This window comes from Hemitrygon akajei, unplaced genomic scaffold, assembly GCF_048418815.1.
Source record: "Hemitrygon akajei unplaced genomic scaffold, sHemAka1.3 Scf000072, whole genome shotgun sequence".
In the NCBI taxonomy this organism is placed as follows: Eukaryota; Metazoa; Chordata; class Chondrichthyes; order Myliobatiformes; family Dasyatidae; genus Hemitrygon; species Hemitrygon akajei.
The window spans coordinates 2,352,778-2,375,136 of NW_027331958.1; the positions used below are offsets into that span (position 1 = coordinate 2,352,778).

Here is a 22,359-nt window from a genome sequence, read left to right on the forward strand (position 1 = left end):
GACCAACCATGGATCCAGCACCGATCCACTCGTCACAGGCCTCCAGTCAGAGAGGCGACCATCCACTGCCACTCTCTGTCTCCTCCCACAAAGCCAATGTCTCATCAAATTTACTCTCTAACGTCAAATGCCGAGCGATTGAACCTTATTGGCCAACCTCCCATGCCGTACTTTGTCAAATGCCTTGCTAAAGTCCGCATAGACAACATCCAATATCTTGTCTTCATCAACTTTCCTGGTAATTTTCTTGAAAAACTCTATCGAACCTACCAAGCACAGAGCCATGCTGACCATTCCGAATCAGTCCATGTCTATCCCAATACTCATGTACCCGGTCCCTTAGAATACTTTCCAATAAACTTCCCATCACTGATGGCATGTTTACCTGCCTGTAATTTCCTTGTTTCCATGGTGAATTTTCTGTTTGGATTCAGAACTGGATTCTCCATTGAAGACCCGGTTGTTCTAGATATTCTCGCTCGAGGTTTGTGATTCCTGAAGTTCCACTGGGATCTGTACAAGGAAGGTATGATGAAGATTTATTAAACTTTCAGTAGGCCGCGTCTGGAGTATTGTATACAGTCCTGGGCGCCACATTATTGGAAAGATGCCGAGGCTTTGGAGAGAGTGCAGAAGAGGTTGACCAGGATATTGCCTGGATTGGAGGGCATGTACTATTACAAGAGGCTGAGCAAAGTGGGGTTGTTTTCTCTGGAATGAAGAGGCAGAAGGGAGATCTGATTGAGGTTAATAAGATTTTGAGAGGCATAGACAGGGCAGACGCAGAAACCCTTTCCCGAGGGTTGAAACGTCTAACAGCAGAGGGCATACACTTAAGGTGAGAAGGGGTCATTTCACAGGAAAGGTGTGGAGTAAGTTTTTTTGCTCAGAGAGTGATGGGTGTCTGGAATGTTCTATGGTAGTGGAGGCAGAAACATTAGAGACTTTTAAGAGATGTTTAGATAGGCACATGAATGTGAGGAAAATGGAAGATATGTACATTGTGCAGGCTGAAGGGATCAGTTGGGTTGGCATTTGATTACTAATTAACTTGGTCCGGCATGACATTGAGGGGCCGAAAGGCCTGTTTCTGTGCTGTACTGTTCTATGATTGAAGACATCCCTGACCCTGACACCAGGGAGGTGATGAACCTTGCTGTCAGCTACAGAATTACTCACTTTTCCTGTCACTGATGATTCCCCACAGTCCCTGCTCACCGTGGACTTTGCCCTCCCCTGCTCAGCATCAGAGACAACCTGGGTATCGGAAGGGAAAAGATGAAATATGAGAACAGGCTAACTAATAATATAAAGCAGGATACCAAAAGTTATTTTCAGTTATATAAAGAGTTAAAGGGAAGTGAGAGTTGATATTAGACAACTGGAAAATGATGCTGGTGAGGTAGTAATGGGGGACAAAGTAATGGCAGATGAAATTAATGGGTACTTTGTATCTGTCTTCACTGAGGAAGACACTAGCAGTGTGTCAGTGGTCTGTGAGAGTCAGGGAGCAGGAGTGAGTGCCATTGCTATTACAAAGGGAAAGTGCTAGGCAAACCCAAAGGTCCTAAGGTTGGTAAGTCACCTGGACCAGATGGACTACATCCCAGAGTCCGGAGAGAAGTTGCTGAAGAGACAATGGATGCATTGGTCAAGATCTTTCAATAATCACTTGATTCTGGCATGGTCCTGGAATACTGTCAGTTCACTCTTTAAGAAAGGAGGAAGGCAAAAGAAAGGAAATTATAGGCCAGTTAGCCTCACCTCAGTGTTTGGGAAAATGTTGGTGTCTACTATTAAGGATGAGGTTTGGCGATACTTGGCAGCTAATGATAAAGTAAGTCAAAGTCAGCATGGCTTCTGTTAAGGGAAATCTTGCCTGACAAATCTGTTAGAGTTTCGTCATATAAAGTACTTTTAATGGATCTAGGTCTTTATTCACTGTAATTCGGAAGAATGAGGGGTGAACTCGTTGAAACCTATCCAATAGCGAAAGGCCTTGATAGAGTGCATGTGGAGAGGATGTTTCAACTCTAAGAAGCGTCTAAGATGAGAGGAGACAGCCTCAGAATAGAGGGGTGTCCCTTCAGAACGGAATTGTGGAAAATTTTCTTTAGCCTGAGAGTGGTGGATTTCTATGCCACAGGTAGATATGTATAATTAATGTGGAGGTTAATAGATTTCTGATTGGTCAGGCTATGAAAGGTTATGGGGAGAAGGCAGGAAACTGGGGCTGAGAGGGAAAATAGATCACCCATGATGAAATGGTGGAACAAACTCGATGGGCCCAATGGCCTGATTCTACTTCTATATCTTATAATCTTATGGTAATCTACCATAGCCCTCTTCACTATGAACAAGACTTCATGCTTTTGTGTCATCCGTAGATGTACTGATCCTGTAACGAGAGACCTTGAAGAAGGATGGTTTGGACACAAATATTGGAGTATCCGACGCCAGGATTGAGACGTGGTCTGAAATTGGAACCTCATGGGCCTCCAGTCCGAGAAAAACACATTCAACCTTCACCCTGTGTGTCCGAGCATCGAGCCAGTTATGCATCCACCAAGCCACCTCTCCCTGGATCCCATTCGATCCAAACTCCCAGACGAGCCCTGTATGTGGGACCGCCTCTGTCCTCATATCCTCTTGATCAAAAAAAAAAGTTCCAGTAGATTTTGTTTTTCAGAAATGGTTTTTCATGTGTAGAACCATCTAAAGGAAATGCTGGTAGATTCTATACCTCAGATACCCCATCCAGTACAACACGGTAGAAATACAATTGAACAGGTCGTTAACCAGGGCATTACAAGGTGAAGCACAGTTTCTGTAAGGGTTTACTCGATTTCTTCCTTACTTTTCCACACGATCCGAAGGTAAACTTGCTGTGGCCCTGGGGATTTTATCCACCTCAGGCTAACCATACCTCGTGGTAACCGGTGAAAATCACTGACGGCCCCTGGTGTTGGCACGGTACATAGCAGTTAGTGTAACTTTTTACAGCACTAGTGACCCGGGTTCAATTCCGCTGTCTGTAAGTTTGTACGTTCCGAACGTGGGTTTCCTCAAGGTGCCCCGGTTTCCTCCCACATCCCAGAGACGTGCGGGTCCGTAGGGTAACTGGTCACATGGGTGTAATTGGCCGGTGCGAGCTCATTGGCTGTTACCGTGCTGTATCTCTGAATAAATAAATCAGTCAATAGAGATGGAAATGAAGCTGACGTCAATACAAGTGGGAGATGCGGTGAAAGTGAGATTGTACGTCTCTTGAAAGTAGAATGTTAAGTGCTGTCAGCATCTTACCCAGAACGTCAGCTTAAAGTAATATGTATTCAAGAGTCAATATTGCATTCAGAGAAAAGAAAAAAAATAGCTGCATCTCAGTCTGAGTGTACAGAAGGACCAAATGCGTGGTTTATAGCATCAATACCTGGATATAACAACAAGCACCACAGCAGTGAGAATGCAGAACCGAGCTATATCTTTCACGTGTAATACCACGCTCTGCCTCTGGGCGGCGATGTTGTCCCGGCAGAGCCGATGGAAATGATCTCACGGAAGTGTGGGAAGCAAAGAGCCATATTTACTGATGAACTGGAGAGAAGGAAACGTCCCCAAACGTCAGCGGTTTCCAGTGAGACCGTCATTAATTACAGTCACTGAACAAACACACTCATTTAACCGTTTCCAGCCCAGAACATCTCCCGCAATATCAGATGAAACAAACGTTATCTTAAACACATACATTTCTCAAAGCTGCAGAATAATTTTAGGTTATCACCGAGAGCTGGGACGTAGCTGTATTTGTGGCATATAATGGAGGGGTCAGACAGAGCATGGAGAAGGGAATAGAAGAATTGAAAATACGCGGCCGAACAGGAAAAAGTTATACATACAAGTGCGCGCGAGCATATACAGTACTGTGCAAATGTCTGAGACACAGACAGATATACAAGTGCCTAAGAGTTCTGCCCAGTACTGTATTTGTCAACATGCAGTGTAGAACGGGTTGGTAGATTTGGCGGGAGCAGAGGGTCTTGGGAATGGTGAAGATGGAGCGCCGCGGGAGGGAGTGTTGGACGGGTGGTAGAGAAGGAGCTCTGGGGTCAGAGTGACGTAGGTGCAGGCACTCAGCACTGAGGCAGCAGGCAAGGTCGTCTGATTCCAAGCAGTCGGTTTATTGATCATCACCGACTGCAGGTTTATTGCAGGTAGCGGCAAGGAGAGTGGAGGAAAATTTAGGGACGATGTCAGAGATAAGTTGATTATACAGAGTATGGTGGGTTTTTGGAACAGTGTGGCAGAGGTGTGTGTAACTGCGAATTTTAAAAGACACCTACGTAGACAGGTGAGCGTTAAATTGTCGGTTTATGGCCTGTGTAGGAGGGAAGAGTTATAGTTACGGGAAAGTAGGTTTACATAGGTGGAGAAAACATGGTGGTCTGAAGGGCCCCGAGTGTACTGAACAAGGTCTTTGTTCTTTGTTCTACTTTGGTCCTGTCTTCCAAGGTCAGACATAAAATATCTCCCAGATATGTTGAGGAAGGAGATTGAGAACGTGAAAGGTGTCAGTTTTATGTTCAGAAGCATTGAATGGGCTCGTTGGTCTAGTAGTATGATACTCGCTTAGGGCCTGAGTTTGAGAGCATGCGAGAGGTCCCGGGTTCAAATCCCGGACGAGCCCCTCTGAATAATACGTTTTAGGACTTCATTCAGTGAAGCACAGGAGAATGAGGCGAGATGTTTAGTGGTAAACAAAATTATGAGGGATATAGATAACGTCAACGTCAGCAGGGTTTCCCCCTCAGATTGACAACTCGAAGTCACAGGTTGAATATGAAAAGTTATATATTCAAGCGGAATCTTTGGGGGAACGTCTTCGCTCAGAGGATATCGCGAGAGTGGAACGAGATGCAGGTTGAATTGTAACAATTAAGAGAAGTTTGAATGCGAGGGATTTGGAAGGCTATGTTCTTGGAGCGGATGGATGGAACTGGTCAGACGGTTGGTATGGACGAGATGGGCCGAAGGGCCCGCTTCTGTTCTGCAGTGCTCTTTGACTCTATAATCCATTGCGGGATTTGGGTCAGGATATAAATGGAGTGGGTGGGAAGTGTTGGGAAGCTGGTGGCCGACTCCTGCCCCATATTCTTTTGTTTATGTGTTACTGAAATTCAGGTCAAATACTAACAAATGTTAGCAGTCATGCTCTCTACATTGGAACGAAATAAAGATAGTGAGCATGGAAAATAGTATTTCAGTGGATGACCGTCTTCCAAAATTTCTCTGACGTCTGGGGACCATCCCAGCCGAGCAGAGTGTGGCTAACGTAACCTCGTTGTTTGATAAAGGAACTGTGAACCCAGGGAATAAGAGTAAACCAGGTTGTACATAATTATGAGGGGTATAGACAGGGTTAATGCAAGCAGGTTTTTTCACTGAGGTTGGAACTAGAGGTCACAGGTTAAGGGCAATTCTTGAGCGATCATTACTACCGTCTCCACAATCCCTCCAGCTACCTCTTTCAGAAATCTGGGTGCATTCCATCGGGTCCGGGTGACTTGTCTAATTTCGGAACCTTCAGCTTCCCAAGCAGCTCCTCCTTAGTAATGGAAACCTCATTCACTTCTGACCCCAAACTCTCTCGGATTTCTGGAATACTGCTAGTCTCTTCCACCGGGAGGCCTGGTGCAGGACAGTTATTAAGTTCGTCCGCCATTTCATTGTTTCCCCATTTCTAACTCTCCAGTGTCACTTTACAGTGGTCCGATATACACTCTCACCTCTCTGTAACTTTGTTTATATCTGAAAATAAAACACATTCGGTATCATCTTTGATATTATCAGCCGGCTGACCTTCGTATTTCATCTTTTATCTCTTTAGCTGCTTTCTGTTGGTTTTTAACAGCTTCCCAATCCTCTATCTTCCCACTAATAGTTGCTATATGATATGTGACAAATGACGCTAATGTTTATCTTTAAGCGCAAATGCCTTGAAGAGTCAATAAAAGACCATTTTGCGACCAGTGACCATAATTCCACCAGGCTGAAAATAGTTCTGCAGAAAGTTAGGGCTTTTCCACAAGTTAAGGTGTTAATTTCATGGGGGGTCAATTTGAGAGCGATTAACCGGGGGTTTGCCGAGGTTTAGGGTTGAGAACAGGCTGATTTTATTTTCTGGTAAATAGACATCTGGTTTCCAATCAGGAAAGGCAGAGGGGAATCCTCCGGGATTATATAAATATATTGTAAAAAGAGGACACGTCACCGATCAATCAGGAAAGGCAGAGGAGAATCCTCCGTGATTGTATAAATATATTGTAAAAAGAGGGCACGTCACCGATCAATCAGGAAAGGCAGAGGAGAATCCTCTGGGATTGTATAAATATATTGCGGAAAATGCATGATCAAAGAGTGAATGGATCTGTCCGGCCGTCTGTGTGGAGCCCGAAGGAATGGGCGAGGTGTCAGATGAATACTTCCCAGCTGAATTTAGCATGGAGGGTATATGGAAGCAAGGAAATTCAGGGAAGAAGACGGTGCTGCCTTGAACCATACGCCCGTTGCAAAAGATGAGGTGCTGGCCGCCTTACAATGCAGAGTAAATGGATACTGTATATCTCGACCCCCCCCCCCCAACGCTGACCATTCTCCATTAACCATTCCCTTCTCTCCAGTTCGCCAGCTGTTAGTTTTTTCCGTTTGCTTTAAAGGAACTGTGCACTCTTCGAAACTCCCGCTGGATAGAGAAGAAGGGAATAATTAACCGTTGATTCTCACCAGTAATTGGGACAACTATAATTGACACCCAAACAACACTAGACCCATGTTACACATTCGGCGCAGGTTGAGAGGATGGTTCTGAAGTCACGTGGTGCGCTAACCTTCATTGGTCAGAGATTGAGGTCAAGTACCGCGAGGTAACGTAACTCTGTCAGACTCCAGTTAGAACGCACTTGAGTATTGTGTTCAGTGCAGCTCGTCCCGTTATAGGAAACGTCAGTGATCAGGGATTAGGGATCAGTGTTTTCCCCGATACATTTCCGTGTATTCGTAAGCTGACATGGTGTGTTGGGATGGCATGCAACAAAAACAACATTTACCGGTGATAAAGCGTAAACAATTATATAAATAACGTTCGAGATTACAGTACGGATTGAGAACAGAATGTGCATAAATAACAAAGACACCAGCGTGTATTTACAATGTAAACAACTTCATAGAAATGTGGTTTACGGTATTTACATTGTGGTGCAGTGACTGGGGTGAAAGATAGAGGGCGCTTCGGGGAGCGGTGGTGGTTCTACATAGAACGGTTGAGCGGAATAACTGTCTGTGGGGAGGTGTGGGAAAAACGTTTAAAAATACTTTAGAGAAGGTGCAGAGGACGCTCAGCGGGATGTTCCCTGGATTCGAGCACGTCTTGTGAGGGAAGGCTGAACGAGCTGGAGCATTTCTCTTCAAAGCTACAGAGCGTGATGCCGGTGTATAAGATTACAGGAGACACAGGGTGGACAACAACACCTTTCTCATCAGGGTGACAGCGGCCAATATGAAAGGACACGCGTTGAAGATGTGTGGAGGAAGGTTTAGGTGAGAGGTAAGTTGTTTTTATTTTGAACGATGTGGTGAGTTCTGGGAACGCACTGACGGGATGCTGGTGGCTGACACAATAGGGACATTAAAAAGATACTTGGATAGACAGGTGGATGTCGTGAAAATAGCAGATTGTGGGCTGTGTAGGAGGGAATTGTCATATTGATGGCAGAGTAGGTTTACACAGGTGGGCACAGCATCGTGGGCCGAAGGGCATGTAGCGTGCTGTACTGGTCTTTGCTCTTTGAACTAATTTGGTGGTAAAATTACCACTAGATGCGTTGAGGAAGGAGATTGAGTAAGTGAAGGGCATCAGTTTTATGTCATAAACATAGAACGGGCTCGTTGGTCTAGAGGTATGATTCTCGCTTTGGGTCTGAATTTACAAGCATGCGAGAGGTCCCGGGTTCAAATCCCGGACGAGCCCCCTGAATGATACATTTTAGAACTTCTGTCAGTGGAGCGTAGGAAAATGAGAGGAGATATTTAGATGAATACAAAATTCTGAGGGCGACAGACAGGCGAATTCCTGCAGGCTTTTCCCCTCAGGTTGGGCGAGACGACAACTCGAGATCAAAGCTTTAGAGTGGACGGTGAAATATTCAAGTTTAACGTCTTCATCCAGAGGTTGTGGCGAGCTTGGAACGAGCTGCAGGTAGAATTATAACAATTATAACAATTAAGAGAATTTTGGATAGGTATGTGGATGGAAGAGGTGTGGGAGAGGCTATGTTCCCAGTGCGGGTGGGTGGTACTAGACAGAAGGGCGGCATGGACTAGATGAGCCGAAGGGTCTGTTTCCGTTCTCTAGTGCAACGCCACTCTATAACTCTATGAGGGATGTGGACTGGCGCAGAATTGGAATGGATGGGAATCGTTGTGAAGCTGTGTGGCCAATTCCTGCTCCTGTGTTCTTGTATTACTGAAATTCAGTTCTACCGATAGGAACAGGTGTCCTGAGTGTAATACTCTCTGCATCGAAGCGAGATACAGAACGTGACCATGGGAAATAGTGTTTGAGTGGATGACCATCTTCCAACTTACTCTGACGTCTGGGGACGTTCCTGCCGAGCAGAGTGTGGGAAACGTAACCTCGTAGTTTCACAAAGGAACCGAGAAACCCGGGGAATTAGAGCAACCCAGGTATACAGAATTATGAGTAGTATAGACAGGGTTAGTGGAAGCAGGTCTTTTCCACTGAGGTTGGAGCCAGAGGTCATGGGTTAAGGGTGAAATGTTAAAGGAGAGCCGGTGGTTTAATGCATTTGGACTTTCAAAAAGATTTTGGTAAGTCTCCCTAAAGGAGTCTGGCATGGATTGTGGCATTGAATACGAACCCACACGGGGCATTGTCAGGTGACAGGGCCGAAGCAGGGAAGAGGGGGATGCGGGCCTTTTGCTGGGTGGAAGGAAGTGACAAGTTGGAATTCGCGGGGTTCGGTCCCCAGCCCAGTTGTTCACTGTGTACGGCGATAACTTTGAAGCTTCAGTACAGTATTTAAAGATTAGATTTATTTGTCACGTGTACATCTAAACTTCGGGTGAAATTCGTCATCGGTGTCAAATTGAATCAGTGAATATTGTGCTGGGGACAGCCCGCAAGTGTGCAGCACCAACATAGCGTGCCCGCAACTCATCAACCCGAACCAGTACGTCATTGCAATGTGGGAGGAAACCGGATTACCCGGAGGAATCCCAGGCGGTCGGGGGTAGAACGTACAAACTCCTTTCAGTTAGCAGTGGAAATTGAGTCCCAATCTTACAGCGGCCGCTCGATTAGCCTGACGCAAACCGCTCCACTACCGGGTCATGTTGTGGACACATTGCCTGTCTGCGGACGGCATGAAACTGCACTGTTGCTGGTGGGATAGGGAGCAGTGAGCAGGACGCAAACCGCTCCACTACCGGGTCATGTTGTGGACACATTGCCTGTCTGCGGACGACATGAAACTACACTGCTGCTGGTGGGATGGGGAGCAGTGAGCAGGACGCAAACCGCTCCACTACCGGGTCATGTTGTGGACACATTGCCTGTCTGCGGATGACATGAAACTACACTGTTGCTGGTGGGATGGGGAGCAGTGAGCAGGACGCAAACCGCTCCACTACCGGGTCATGTTGTGGACACATTGCCTGTCTGCGGATGACATGAAACTACACTGTTGCTGGTGGGATGGGGAGCAGTGAGCAGGACGCAAACCGCTCCACTACCGGGTCATGTTGTGGACACATTGCCTGTCTGCGGACGACATGAAACTGCACTGTTGCTGGTGGGATGGGGAGCAGTGAGCAAGACGCAAACCGCTCCACTACCGGGTCATGTTGTGGACACATTGCCTGTCTGCGGACGACATGAAACTACACTGTTGCTGGTGGGATAGGGAGCAGTGAGCAGGACGCAAACCGTCTCCGATACGGTCCATTCAGGACTGGTGAACGGGCAGATGTGTACCAGATGTGGACGGTGATAACTGAGAGGTTGGTCTTCATTCTTACAAACTAGAAACCAGATTATTAATGACGTAAGGGAAATGGGTCACGAAAATGAAATGGGACCGAAGTGTCCGTGTACACGAGGCAGGGACACAAGAGATTCTGCAGATACCGGAAACCCAGAGTAACACGCACTAAATGCTGGCGGATCTCAGCAGGTCGGGCAGCAGCATCTATGGAGAGGAATGAATAGTCATCCCTTCCTAACCAGACCCTTAATCCGGGCTGATAAGGATTCGGTAGCAGCGAGCACTTGGGGAGACATGTGGGAGGCCATGCTTTATTGCAAGAGGGAATGCGTACAGGAAAGTCCCAGCGCAGACCCACAGGGCCTTTGTGAGACCCCACGGTGCGCAGTATCACCGTTTTATCTATGGAGAGGTGTTCGGTTCATGGCGAGGATGCGAGCCGGTCTGTTCGCCAGTTGTCTGTCCGAGCGGAGGATGAGAGACCGGGCCGATCATTCTGTGCTGTATCCACCGTGAGGCGGGATGTCAATGACCCCCTTCAAAGTCCAACGTGCCCCGATACGATGGAAAGTGGTCCCGACTTTCACCGGAGTTTGACAGGTTCCTGATGAGAAAGAGCGTGAACTGAATGAGGAGAATGGGATCGGGATGAATCAGCCACGATGGAATGGCGGAACAGGTCTATTGGGCCGAATGGCCTCATTCTGTTCCTATGTCTTATGGTCTCGGAGTGGACTCCAAACCTAGGGGTCACATCGTCAAGATATTTACAAACATGACGTATTTGACCACAGGAGCACACGACTATAAGGCAAAGGAGCAGAATTAGGCCATTTGGCCCATCGAGTCTGCTCCAACATTCAATCATGGCTGATCCGTTTCCCCCACCTCAGCCACACTTCTCGGCCTTCTCTCTCAGACCATAAAATGGAGATCGGGACTCATCTCCCCACCGAGAGGGCAGCGGATCTAAGAGTTCCGTACGAGATGATGAGGCATAGATCGAGTCGGTGGGTAAGTACACTTTTCCCAGGTGTAAATGGCTTGCAGAAGGGGTATAATTGTAAACTGCTCGATCGGAGGAAAGTTTGGCTGGGGTGGGGGGCGAATGTCAGAAGTGGTTGGTGCGTGCGTACCGGTAGTAGTGGTAGAGGCAGATATATTAGAGGAATTTATGAAACTCACAGCTACATACAGAAATGACAGACAAATACATGTCCAGTCCTGTCGAAGGGTTTCGGCCCGAAGCGTCGGCTGTACTCTTTTCCACAGATGCTGCCTGGCCTGCTGAGTTCCTCCAACATTTTGTGTGTGTTGCTCGGATTTCCAGCGTTTGCAGATTTTCTCATGTTTGTAGCGAGGGAGGGTTAGGTTGGTCTTGGCGTACGTTTAAAGGCCGGCACAACATCGTGTGCCGAGGGGTCTGTGCTGTGCTGTGCTCTCCAGGTATTGCCAAGGGCAGACTGGCCTCCCCGCACTTTGCTGCGGTTGTTTGGTGCGTGGGCCTTCAGAAGCCCGGGGGCCGGGCAGGTGATCCCGGGGTCGCTCAGGTGGCCGAGGCGCCGATGACCCGAAGCAGCGAGGTGACCGGATACACCGCCGCGCTCTTCAGCTGCTCCCGGAACCTGGACTGCGTCGCCGCGTAAATGAACGTGTTGGTGCAGCAGCTGACGGTCCGCAGCATAAACCCGAGCAGCGTAAAGATGAACTGTGAGTTGTTCCTCCCGGCCTCCCGCCGTCCCCGTGATCTGATAGTAGACGAATTCCACGACGTGCGTCAGCCACAGGAGGATGAAGCTGCCGGAGAGGGTGAAGAGTAAAACTATAGACCTCCTCCTGCTCTCCATCTCCGGGTCGCTGCGGTTCTCCCCACTGCTCTGACCCCGCAGCCCCTTCCGGACCCGGCTGGTCACCAAAATGTGCCGGACTGTCAGAGCGTTGAGCAGCAGAATGACAGCGAAAGGGAGGAGCGGGGTTAAAACCGTGTTGAACCAGTCATACCCCATCCAGCCTGGTTCGGTAAAGAAAGCGATCATTGGATAGCAGCCCCGCGGCACATTGTCGATGATCACTCTCGGTACATCCGTGAAGTAGTAGGGGACATTTTTCAGACACAGCAGAACGCCGGTTGTCCCCAGGACCACCGCCGCAGTCTCCCCGGTGCAATATTTTGTTTTCAGCCGCTGGCAACAGATGGCAACAAACCGATCGAGTGTGAAAGTGACGGTGAACCAGACGGAGCAGTCGGCGGCGGAGCGACGCAGCACGGTGATGACACTGCACACCGGGGTTATGTTGAGGAAGCACTCCGGGAAATAATGGAAGTTGATCCGGTACAGAATAACCTCGGTGAGGATCAGCATCAAGTCCGCCGCCGCCATGGCGACCAGGTAGCGAGTGGTGCAGGTGGAGAGACCGCACTTTCCCCGGGACAGGATGGCAATCGCCACCAAATTCACCGGAGGGAGAGAGCAGGGATCAGAACGGGGGAAGTAATGAACTCGTGTTAGAGCACACAACATACACTCGGTGTCCACTCTATTAGGGGCACTGGTACCCCTGTTTATTAACACATATATATTATCAACCAATGACGCGGGAGCCGCTCGGCGTTTAAAAACACGCAGACCTCTCTGATGATAGAAATGAGAACGGGGCTCATTCTGGATGTGGGTGGGGGTTGGACCTTTAATGATGGATGACACTGCAGGTAACCCTTTCCGAATGAAACTTCGAAGCTGCACAATCTCAAATTTTTTATAGCCATTGAGATCTCCAAGGGGACATGGAAGCTTCAACAGTTAAGATATTCATTTTAGAATTGTGTGTTTTAAAAAAAATACATCGGCCGAGCCAATTCCCTGTTGGGATTTTCATTTGTTTGCATTAATTCGAAACTCCAAAGAATGGAAAGTATGACACGTTAATGAGTGAAAATGTGGATCGGCATTCTTCCAGCAATGAGGATATTAGACCATAAGACCAAACGATATAGGAGCAGAATTAGGCTATTTGACCATCGAGTCCACACCGCTATTTCGTCATGGCTGATCCAATTTTCTTCTCAGGCCAGACTGGTCTTAGACTCTCCCACCACAGGAAACAGCCTCACCACATCCACTCCAGCAAAGCCTTTCAGCATTGGATAGGCTTCAGAGATGTCACCATCTGTTCTTTTGAATTCCATCGAGAACAGTCCCAGAGCCATTAAACGCTTTTCATATGACAAGCCATTCAATCCTGGATTCACTTTTGTGAACCTTCGTTGTACCCTCTGCAGTTTCAGATCTAAGGTAAGGTAAGAGACCCAGAACTGCTCACAATACTCCGAGTGAGGCCTGACCAGTGCTTTATAAAGTCTCAGCATTACATCCTGGCTTTTATATTCTAGTTCTCTTGTAATGAATGCGACATTGCATTTGCCTTCCACACCACAGACTCAAGCTGCAAATTAAACTTTAGCAGACCTGCACAAGGACTCTCAAGTCCTGTTGCACCGCAGATTTAATTTGAATTTTCACTCCATTTAGAAAATAGACACTTTTTTCATTTCTTCTACCAAAGGTTATGACCATTCATTTCCCAACACTGTATTGCAGCTGCCATTTCTTTACCCATTCTCCAAATCTGTCTTTCTGCAGAAACATAGAAACCGTACAGCTTTGTGGGCTCTTCAGCCTAAAAAGCTGTGCTGAACATGTCCTACCTTAGAATTTACTAGGATTACCCATAGCCCTCTATTTTTCTAAGCTCCATGTAACTATCCGTCTTCACCACCGTCACTGGCAGCCCATTCCACGCACTGACAACTTTCTGCTTAAAAAATCTACCCCTGACATCTCCTCTGTACCTACTTCCAAACACTTTAAAACTGTGCCCCTGGTGTTAGCCACTCCAGCTCTGGGGGAAAAAAAACCTTTGACTATCCACAAGATTGGTGCCTCTCATAATTTTATACACCTTTATCAGGTCATCTCTCATCCTCCGTCGCTCCAAAGAGAAAAGGCCGAGTTCACTCAACCTATTCTCATAAGACATACCCCCCAATCCAGCCTAGTTTTGTATCCTATCAATGTCCCGCTGTAACCTCTGAAAAACCTCCACACTATCCACAGCACCTCCAACATTTGTGTCATCAGCAAATTTACTAACCCATCCCCCCATTTCCTCATCCAGTTCATTTATAAAAATCACAAAGAGTAAGGGTCCCAGAACAGATCCCCGAGGCACACCACTGGTCACTGACCTCCATGCAGAATATGACCCGTCTACAACCACTCTTTGCCTTCTGTGGGGAAGCCAGTTCTGGATCCACAAAGCAAGGTCCCCTTGGATCCCATGCCTCCTTATTTTCTCAATAAGCCTTGTGTGTTGCCTTTATGGCATTTGTTTAGTTTATAATATTTTCGCTTTAGTAATTCGTTTGTTAGCATTTTTTAGTTAAAGTTAAGATTGTTTAAAGTAAATTCGTTGTCTGTGATATATCGCGGCATGCGATGACGTCACACCCGGTTTCGCCGCGTCTTGTGGGAAAATACCGGTTTGGAGAAACGGGAAGGAGGGGGCTCACATGTGCAGGATCAGCACAGGAAAAGTTTTCTTTCTACGCACTAGAAACATCAGTGAAGCAACGCCGTAAGTTCATGAGATAATCGATGTGTTGAATTAAAAATGTTAACGCCGTTTCTGTTAAAAGTAAAAGGTTTATGTTTTCGTTAGTTAAAGAGTTGCTGATAGTTTGTGTTGAAGTGTATTTAAAGCAGTTATTGACGTAGGTAGATTCTGACTGTATGTTGCACTTTAATGTAATGTAGTTTTTGTAGTTTTACTTTTGCAAGTATTTACGATGTAAATGTGATATCAAGAAGGAAACAAATACTGTAGACATTTTGTATCGTTTTATCAACTGTTTTCACCATACGTTAATGTGGAAGAGTGAACAGTAAACGGTTAATCTTACTGCGATCCTGTCTTCATTGACTACGGTTTACCTCGATGTTTAGTTCAGAGTTCTCTTACTCCTGAGCGAGAACACTACACCTTGCATTGGGTATCTTATCAAATGCCTTACTGAAATCCATATGCACTACATCTACTGCTCTACCTTCATCAATGTGTTTAGTTACTTCCTCACAAAATTCAATCAGGCTGGTAAGGCACGACCTGCCTTTCGCAAAGCCATGCTGACTATCCCTAATCATATTATGCCCAGCCAAATGTTCAAAAGTCCTGCTTCTCAGCATCTTCTCCATCAACTTGCCAACCGCTGACGTAAGACTCACTGGTCTATAACTTCCTGGGCTATTTCTATTCCCATTCTTGAATAATGAAACAACATCCGCAACCCTCCAATCCTCCGGAACCTCTCCCGCCCCCACTGGTGATTCAAAGATCATCGACAGAGGCTCAGTAATCTTCATCCTCGCCTCCCACAGTAGCTTGTGGTACATCTCGTCCGGTCCCGATGATTTATCCAATTCGATGCTTTCCAAAAGCTGCAGTACATCCGATCTCTTAATATTTACATTCTCAAGCTTTTCAGTCCGCTGTAAGTCTTTCCTACAAGTGCCAAGATCCTTTTCCGTAGTGAATACTGAAGTAAAGTATTCATTAATTACCTCTGCTATCTCCTCCGGTTCCATACACACTCTTCCACTGTCACACTTGATTGGTCCTATTCTCCCACTTCCTATCCTCCTGCTCTTCACGTACTTGTAGAATGCTTTGGGGTTTCTTTAATCCTGACCGCCAAGGCCTTCTCTTGTCCCACTCTGGGTCTTCTAATTTCTTTCTTAAGCTACTTCCTGCTAGCCTTATAATCTTCTAGACCTCTATCATTCCCTAGCTTTTTGAACCTTTTGTAAGTTCTCTTCTCTTCTTGACTAGATTTGCAACAGCCTTAGTTATGCAAGTTTCCTGTAGCCTATCATCCTTTCCCTGACTTATTGGAGTGTATCTATGCAGAAGTCCACGCAAAATCCCTTGAACATTTGCCACATTTCTTTCGTACGTTTCCCTGAGAATATCTGCTCCCAATTTATGCTTCCAAGGTCCTGCCTGATAGCCTCAAATTTCCAGTTACTCCAATTAAACTCCTTCCTAATTTGTCTGTTCCTAACCCTCTCCAATAGAAGGAAATAGAATTTTGATCATTATCTCCAAAAATGCTCTCCCACTGAGAGATCTGACGCCTGACCTGGTTAATTTCCCAATACCAGATCAAGTACAGCCTCTCCTCTTGTAGGCTTATCTATATACTATCAAACGCCACCCCATCCAAATCCCTCGCTCTATTGACCTGCTCCCTACTTCCTCAAATCTACCTGCCCCTCCATCTATTTTCATATCGTCTGCAAACCTCCACAAGAAAGCCATCAATTTATCATCCAATCAACTGAAATAACGTGAAAAGAATCAGTCCCGACATAGACCCCTGTGGATCACCAATAATCAGCGGCAGCCAGCCAGATAAGGCTGCCTTTATTCCCGCAGTTTTCCTCCAGCTAATCAGCTCGGCTTTATCCATGCTAGACTCTTCCCTGTAACACCATTGGCTTCTTAACTTTTTAAGGAGCCTCGGGTGTGGCATCTTGTCAAGGGCCTTCCGATAATCCAAGTACACAACATCAGCTGCTCTTCCTTTGTCCATGCTGCTTGTTAATTCTTCGAAGAATTCCGGCAGGTTTAACAGCCAAGATTTTCCCTTGAGGAAACCATGATGACCATGGCCTATTTTGTTATGTGACTCCAAGTACCCCGAGACATCATCCTGAATAATTGACTTCCAACATCTTCTCAACAACAGAAGTCAGGCTAACAGCCCCAGAGTTTCCTTTCTTCTGCCTCCCTTGAGGATTCGAGTGACATTTTCAATTTTCCAGTTTTACAGAACCATTCCGAAATCTCGTGGTTCTTGAAGGACCATTACCAATCCCTCACCAGTCTCTTCAGCCATGTGTTTCAGGACCGTGCAGTGTACACCATCTGGTCCAGCTGACTTATCGACCTTCAGATCGTTCAGTTTCCCAAGACCCTTCTCTCTGGTTAAGGTAACTTCACACACTTCGTGCCCCCTGACACCTGCAACTTCCACCATACTGCTAGGGTCTTCCACCGTGAAGACTGATGCACAATAATTACTCAGTTCGTCCGCTATTTACTTGTCCCAATTACTACCTCTCCAGCATCGTTTTACAGCGGTCTGATGTCAGCTGTCAGCTCTATTGTTTGCGGGTCTGTGCTCCGGCTGCTGTTGTTTCCTGAAGTCCTGTGACTACTCCAGCCAGCTTCGCAGAAGCGAGGCGGCTCATCCCCGCTTCCAATTTCCCGTGTTCCTGGGTTCCGGAAATTAAAGTGGATGAACTTCAGTTATTGAGTTTATGCTGCGGATACTAAACAAAGAGTCAAAGTCAAAATAAATTTAAAATCAAAATTCATAAGCGTCACCATACACTATCAGATGTATTTTCTTGCAAGCATTCACAGGAAAACAAAGAAATATAATATAATTAGTCTAAACTCAACATAAAGAAAAGATTTGACAAAAAACGATCTGCAAAAAAGACAGATCGCACAAATAATAATAAAAATGTAAATAAATAAAACTGAGAAAATGATGTTAGAGTCATTGAAAGTGTGTCTATAGGTTGTGCAGGCAGTTCAGATTTGAGGTGAGTGAAGTTATCCACGGTGGATCAGGAGCCGGATGGTTGGACGGTAATGACTGTCTGTGGAAAGTCGTTTATACCTAGACGAGCATCTTCCACAATCCTGTGCAAGCTGGAGATGTTCTTAGGGATTGTGAGGCGATAAAGGCAGCCGCTGAATTTCCAGGAGGAACAGAGAGACGCAGGGAATAAGTTAGCATTGCAATTCCAAACGCCGAGGTTTTCCTCAGGCCACACGGCTGCGAATGGTCGGAGAACCAAACGGTGGTTCAGGACAGAATGAGTGGCCGCTCAACACATTTCGTCCGAGGGGCCTCTGGAGCCGTTTCCAGCCGCCTGAGTTTGGTCAATATCGTTCGCAACCTTTCCGAGACAGGTATCTGTCCCCGGGACCTCGATAGTTGTTTGGAATGGGTGGCGTGGAGTTGTGCCCTTTGACCGGAGAACCAGTTTAACCCATACGTACTGTTCGGGTCAAATGTGACCCGTTTTGACATTCGACAGCAATAAAAACACCCTAAATGCCATTTTGAGCCGAAATTTGATTACTTTTCCTGAAGTGACCCACAATGCGCAAAGATGAAAATATTTAAATGTTTTATACTTTAGTACAGGTGCTACAAATTTTTGTACAGTCAGGCTTTTCTATTGAAATGGATTTTAGGTCTCTGAAATATTAATTAAGGATTAATCACCCATTTATAAATGTCAGATAGGCTACTTATACATTCAAAATAGACCTGTGGTTCAAAATTTGGTATGGACACTTGTAATGAGGGAATTCTTGGGCCGGGTCAGAATTGAGCCGGACCATACTGTGAAGGGAAAGAATATGAACAGGTTGCCTGGGTTAATATATCACGACCATTCAGCGCAGATTAACAAACTGAATAACGACGTCGGCTTATGCAGTGTCCATATACTTCAGTCGGTACTGAACTTCATCGCAGATCAACATTTCAAACGAATGAAGTTCATGCGATATATGGAACGGAATGAGCTGTTGTAAACATTACTCTCACAGATCGCATCATCCCCTCTGAATCGCGTTATCTTCCCATCTGCCTGTTCCGGTACCTGTTATACGGTGCATGACTTGGAGTGAAATGTACACGGGTTGATCAATAAGCTGACAGGTGACGGAATAAAAACACTGGAGTCGTGTATAGAGAAGGAATCTGTCAACAGTCACAGCAGACGGAGGCAGATGAATGTCAGTGTCATGGTCCGGACCGTGACATCCACATTCCGGTTCACGGTCCAGTCCATGTTCCTTATTCCAGGTTTTCCGGGTTTCCACAGTTTCTGTTGAGGCACCTGATTCTTGTTTGGGCTGGCCTCATAAATAGCTTCGGGATTCAGCCTCGGGCTGCTGGATTGTTCCTGTCCAAACACCCTGTCTGTATCCCTTCCCTTCAACGTCCTCCTGGAGACTAGCCTAGCCTAGCCTAGCATAGCCTTGCCTTGCCTCGCCTCGCCTCGCCTGGAGCCTCGCCCTGTTTGGAACTGTTTGTCTGTATCCACGCCTTTGCTAGGTAGGCGATTGCCGTTTTGCCGCTACCTAGCGTTGGGAACTGTCTCGTCGTGTTCAGCGTTCTGAGTAATGAGTCCCGGCCCTTCGTTCTGTACACAAGGAGGGGTCCCGGCTCGGTATTCCATGTTCCTGTTTCTCCCCCGACCAAGGCTCTGTGTTCTCGTCATGCCCATGTGCCTCGCCCAGCACAGGATTACCTTATTCCCTCGGCCTGTGCTGGGGTTCCCTTGTCCAGGAGTCTCACGTCCAGTCCTATTGTCTCTCCCTCGACCAAGGCTCTGGGTTCACGTCATGTCCATGTGCCTCGCCCAGCACAGGATTACCTTGCCCAGCCCGGTGCTGGGATTCCCTCGTCCTGTGCTGGGATTCCCTCGTCCTGTGCTGAGGTTCCCTTGTCCCGTCCAGGAGTCTCACGCCCAGCCCTGTGCCTCTCCTCGTCCTGTAGCCTCGTCTTGTCCTCGCCGGGATCTGGAATCCGATCCTGAGTCAAGACCCAGGTTCTGGGTCCTGGTCCAGTCTCTGGCTCGGAATCCAAGCCCAGGCTCCCTGTCCCCAGTTCCATGTCCTGGTTCCCTATCCTAGTCAGGTCCTAGCTCAGGCCCGGAGTCCTTGTCTCGTCGGGGGCCGGTGTCATGTCCAGCGTCTTTTCTTCCTCCCTTCCGCTGCTTCCTTCTCAGGCCCACTCCTGTTCCTGGCACTTCCGTGTTTGTGTCTTGCCTTTGGGATCACTCAGAACGCCCTCCTTATGACAGTCAGATGATGTTCAACCGGACAAGTGTGAGGGTTTGCACTCTGTGTAGTCGAATGTCAGAGGGTAGGACTCATTAAGTGACATAGGGACCATGTCGTCCTAATCTACAGCACATCTCTCTGAGAGGGGCAACACAATAGACGGGATGGCGAAATCAGTGACCGTTTGCCTTAAGTGTTGAGGGATTGAGTAGAATCGTCAAAAATCACAAACTTGCATAAACCGTGTGTGTGTGTGTGTGTGTGTGTGTGTGTGTGTGTGTGTGTGTGTGTGTGTGTGTGTGTGTGTGTGTGTGTGTGTGTTTCCAGTGTAATTGGTTCCAGGATAACAGAGTCTGGGTAGCTCGTGATAGGCCTTGGATGAAAATGGAGATGGACAGGATAACCTTCACCGCTAGGGAAATTCAATGTAAGAATTGAGAAGTAATGTTGCAACTCTCTGAAATTTTGTTCAGGCCGCACTTGGTGTATTCTGTACATCTCCGAGCGCTGCATTACAGGGAGAGCGTGGTGCCGTTGGTGAGGTTTCAGAAGTGGCTTACCGGGCCAATTCCCTTCCCTCAAATCCCTTTGCTTGCCTTAGTGTGTAATCCTTGCCGTCCTTGTTCTTTAACGCGCTTAGCCACTGAGCCTCCACAGACACAGTTTGTGATGTGGATTCCCAAAATTCGCCACTTCCAGTGAAAACAAATCTCTATTCATAGCGACCGCTCATCTTGAGCCTGTGATCGTTGATTCTGTACGCCCCCCGCAGGCGCAACACCCATCTTACTGCTGGCATAAGAAGACTGGCCGAAATGTTTAGAGTTTTAGAGATAATACAGAGAAGTGCAGAAACTGTTATTGGCCAGTTGAGTAACTGTACCTCAAAAACCGCTTCTTGTCTGGCAGAAGATTGATTCATCGGAAGAACACAGGAATCTGTTGAACAGCATTACATTAAAAGTTAGCATTAGGGATGTTTTTCACTTTATTCCTCCATTTCTAATCAGAGGACCAATGATGGGCACTCGCTTGTGGCTTACCTCCGCCTGTTTATTGGTTGAGTGCGTGAGAATTTCTCGGAACCACACCATCTGTAATACTGCAGCCCAAACTCTTCTCTTAGTGCATCGAGAAACACAGTGACGCCTTCCACTACCCTCGCCAGAACTCATACTACAGCCCAAACTCTTCCCTCACTACATCGAGAAACACAGTGACGCTTTCCACTACCCTCGGCAGAACTCATACTACAGCCCAAACTCTTCTCTTAGTGCATCGAGAAACACAGTGACGCCTTCCACTACCCTCGGCAGAACTCATACTACAGCCGAAACTCTTCCCTCAATACATCGAGAAACACAGTGACGCCTTCCACTACCCTCGGCAGAACTCATACTACAGCCCAAACTCTTCCCTCACTACATCGAGAAACACAGTGACGCTTTCCACTACCCTCGGCAGAACTCGTACTACAGCCCAAACTCTTCTCTTAGTGCATCGAGAAACACAGTGACGCTTTCCACTACCCTCGGCAGAACTCATACTACAGCCCAAACTCTTCCCTCACTACATCGAGAAACACAGTGACGCTTTCCACTACCCTCGGCAGAACTCATACTACAGCAGAAACTCTTCCCTCACTACTTCGAGAAACACAGTGACGCTTTCCACTACCCTCGGCAGAACTCATACTACAGCTCAAACTCTTCCCTCACTACATCGAGAAACACAGTGACGCTTTCCAATACCCTCGGCAGAACTCATACTACAGCCGAAACTCTTCCCTCACTACATCGAGAAACACAGTGACGCTTTCCAATACCCTCGGCAGAACTCATACTACAGCCGAAACTCTTCCCTCACTACATCGAGAAACACAGTGACGCTTTCCACTACCCTCGGCAGAACTCATACTACAGCTCAAACTCTTCCCTCACTACATCGAGAAACACAGTGACGCCTTCCACTACCCTCGGCAGAACTCATACTACAACCGAAACATTTCCCTCACTACATCGAGAAACACAGTGACGCCTTCCACTACCCTCGGCAGAACTCATACTACAACCTAAACTCTTCCCTCACTACATCGAGAAACACAGTGACGCCTTCCACTACCCTCGGCAGAACTCATACTACAGCCCAAACTCTTCCCTCACTACATCAAGGAACACAGTGATGTTTTCCACCACCCCGGGTCTATGGTACAGCGCTCTACCTTCGCTGAGTGTTAATGGTCAGATGGGATCCGGATCTATGGTAGAGCGCTCTACCTTCACTGAGGTTTACTGGCCAGGTGTGTTCCAGGTCAATGGTACAGTGCTGAGGTTTACTGGCCAGGTGTGTTCCAGGTCAATGGTACAGT

General features: G+C 47.0%; 2 non-coding genes across 2 annotated transcripts; both read left to right on the top strand.

Annotated features, from left to right (window-relative positions):
- The first annotated feature begins 4,596 nt into the window (after positions 1-4,596).
- trnap-agg (transfer RNA proline (anticodon AGG)) lies at positions 4,597-4,684 on the top strand. The gene is given in 2 exon segments: positions 4,597-4,632; positions 4,649-4,684. It is a non-coding gene; the product is annotated as a tRNA-Pro (tRNA).
- Positions 4,685-7,935: 3,251 nt separating this feature from the next.
- trnap-ugg (transfer RNA proline (anticodon UGG)) lies at positions 7,936-8,023 on the top strand. The gene is given in 2 exon segments: positions 7,936-7,971; positions 7,988-8,023. It is a non-coding gene; the product is annotated as a tRNA-Pro (tRNA).
- Positions 8,024-22,359: the final 14,336 nt, after the last annotated feature.